The sequence below is a fragment of the Poecilia reticulata genome, linkage group LG4 (genome assembly GCF_000633615.1).
Source record: "Poecilia reticulata strain Guanapo linkage group LG4, Guppy_female_1.0+MT, whole genome shotgun sequence".
NCBI lineage: Eukaryota > Metazoa > Chordata > Actinopteri > Cyprinodontiformes > Poeciliidae > Poecilia > Poecilia reticulata.
In genome coordinates, this window is record NC_024334.1 from 415,652 (window position 1) to 419,086 (window position 3,435).

Below are 3,435 nucleotides of genomic sequence, written 5' to 3' on the forward strand. Positions count from 1 at the left end.
CAAACCCATCCATCCATTTTCTGTACACCCTTGTCCCCGCTTGTACCCGGTGGGGTCGGGAGGGGTGCTGGTGTCCATCTCCAGTGAACGGATCGGGCGAGAGGCGGGGTCACCCTGGACAGGTCTCCAGCCTGTCGCACTGCTACAAACCTATAATGTTTGAAATATGAATTAATGGCCGGTTAAAAAAGAGCGTTATATGAGAAAAGTGAAAGATTTTCACTTTCCTCATATTACAGCCTCAAATTAAATGAGTTTCATTTTAACAAGTACATTATATAAAAAAAAAAAACAGTAAGTAATTATGCATGTTGATGTGATTTTTTTAGTATCTTACAGTATGTGTCTAATAATTCTGAACATCTAGATATGGAAATTTTCTCTATTTTTCTAAAAATAAATAAATTGAAGCTTAGAGACAGGTTGGAGAGACGTGTTCAACAATTTTAGGTATTGCCTTAAATTCTCAATTTAATTTAAGTCTGGACTTTGACTATGCAGGAATAATACATAAATTATTCTTTCACCTAAAGAATTCCAGTGCAGATCTTGCAGTATGTTAAGGCTTGTCTTTTTCCATGAAGGTGAATGGCTGCCACAATGCCAAGTCTAAATTTTAATTAAGCTATTAAGACTTTTGAAGGTTAAAAATTGCTCTGAGTTTTATTCAGGAGACTTGAAGCCAAGGGGCAGAATGCCAATGCAAACCACATTTGAACATTTTTTTGTAATAAAAAAAAAGGTTTTATTTGTTCAAAAACATATATCCTTTTCCTTCAAATGTATAGTCAAACTCTCTGTGTGGTCTAAGAGAGCTCAAGTTCAGCTACAGTTCTGTCTTTTATCCATTCCAACTTTTACACAAAAATGGTGCTCCAAAATGAATGGAGTATTATAATTTCAAAGAAGTTGAAGGTTTTTCTAAAATGCCAACATATTATGTGCCAAAGTCTGTAATAAGTACTGAGTTACAGAAAGCTGTGTTTTATGACTGTCTATATTTCAACTGTCACTCTCTTCTGATGGTCAAAATGACAAATCAGAGTTTAATGACAGGAGACATGGAATGACAGCGATCCGTCACTCGCCAAATTATCAGTGATTTACATAGCACTAAAAATAGTTGTGTAAGAGTCACTTAAGACAAGAACCATTTCCTTAGCTGAGGCAGACAATTTGAGTCTGGACTATCTATCAAAACAAGGATTAGTTTAGAATTTTATAGTTACACAAAATCAATCTACAGAGAAGTCATAACACACGGTTGATTTTGTCATCTTAAGGTGACTCTGAGGGCAGCATCAATCCAAGGACATTTCTCTAAAACTGAACACCTTAAATGTCAATGCATAAACAGAGACAGATCAACAAGATAGGACAACACTTAAAAATAGACATATTAACACACATGTTAAATGGCTAGACTGGGAAATAATTTAGAAGCTGAAAAAATTATTGATTTATAGAACCAGTTGTCTGTAATTCCAGTTTTACTTTAATAGGAACAAAGTACAAAGAGTACATTATCTAAAAGTAAAAAGAAAAGATCTGGAGGACATTAAATGAATTTTTTTTTTTACAATTTTATTGGACCTTTCATCAAAACATAACACAGCATAGAAATATTTATTGGCGCATATGACAATGAAATGTTAACTGGTTTTGCAAACATCTCCAGAGGGATTTTGTCCATCTTTGTTTACAAAAAAACTTCAAATCCTTTGGGTTTCCTAGTGCAGTGGATAGATTTTTTATTTATCTTTTTTATCTTATGAAGGTCTGGAGACTTTCCAAGTCACTAAGTGACCTTAACATGTTTCCTTAGAGACTCTTTTGTTGTCATGATGGAATGTTTTAGGTCATTTACATGCTAGGAAAACCATTCACATATTATTATGTGAAGTATGACGGTTCTTGTACAAGATAATGAATATGCTGTTTATTATTTTTCATTTCAATGGAGAGAAGTGCACTTGTACCCTTAGCACAAAAAACATGCCCCACAGCATAATGTCTCAATTACTGTGCTTGACTGTGAGGATGGAATTCCTGGATAAATCTCATTGTGTCTCAAGTTGACACCAGAGAGCTTGATTTTAGTCCAAGCCATTATTTGTTAGTTTACTGGAAAACTGGAAAAAGATGGGCTTGTGACCCTTTAAAAGCATGGAGATGGAAATTCTAAATAGTTCTGCTCTCAACTGTCTTTTCACAAATAAACTCTATGAGTGATGTTGTAAGCTGATACCTCATCTTTACCTCATGAGGCAATACTGTTGCATAAAACTCCAGACCTCTTATTTACTCCAATTCTGCACAGTTGCATCATGTGTTGTTACCCAAGTCTTTGTTGTAGTCCACCAAAGCCTTGTGCAGATCTAATGTCCTTTGGTAGATGTCAGCTGACAGCTCTTTGGTCTTGCTTTTGTTGACAAAGAAGTTGAAATGGAATGAACTGGTTCTGTGGACAGGTGGGCTTTAGTTAAACGAGGAGTTTAGTTCAGGGTTATCGACAAATAAATGATTGATTGTGGTCTTATGTGTCACTTTGACACATCCAGTCAGTGGGAAGCAAAATTCTGGCAGGATTCTTGGAAAAATAAAAAACTTATTTCAATCAAATAGAAGCAAATCTTTTTTGTAATCTTTATGCAATCTGTATTTTCTTTTTTTAATTATCTAAACTCCAACAATCACAGGTCAGCCGAGCAAAGAAAGCTCTGCTGGAAAGCTCATCTTTATCCTTCTGAGGAACAGAGATGTGGTGTCACTAGTGTTTTTTTACCAACTGAATAGTCACTTCCTACTTTTGTTGTTGTATTAAAATGGATGCTTGTGTGACTGTAGGATGTTCTGGTCCTATTTCAATCCAACCTCTCCAAGTTTATGTTCTAGTCGCCTTAATGTTTCCATTTTGTAGTAAATCACCAGAGGGCAGCAGCGAACAAGTGCATTCCTTCTCTTGATTTGAAGGAGATCATCAAACATGTATGGTAAGATCTTAATGACATTTATTGTTGAAGTCATCCTATCTTTACTGCCACAAGAGAGCAAAAAATAAAAATAAAAAATAGGACACTGGTTGTGAAGATAGCCTTGAAGTATCAGTAAAGCTTTAGAATCTCAAAATTTTTTCTGGCTTTCTACGTAACTTTAATGAGATTATGTTTCCAACATCAGGGGATTTTTCAGCATGGAAGGAGAACAAAGACTCATGTGATAAATGTAAGCCATGTTCATAGTAGCACCCTGGTTTTACTATTATTAGTGTAATAACAATCTTAAAACTTAACTGTAGATTTATTTAATTAGTTTACAATGACAGTGGAAAGGTGCTACAGTACATATGGAAAACACAACTTTGAAAGGATGGTAAAGCAAAGCCCATTTAAAAGTTTGGAGGAGATTTACAAAACATGAAAGGCAGCTGGAGTC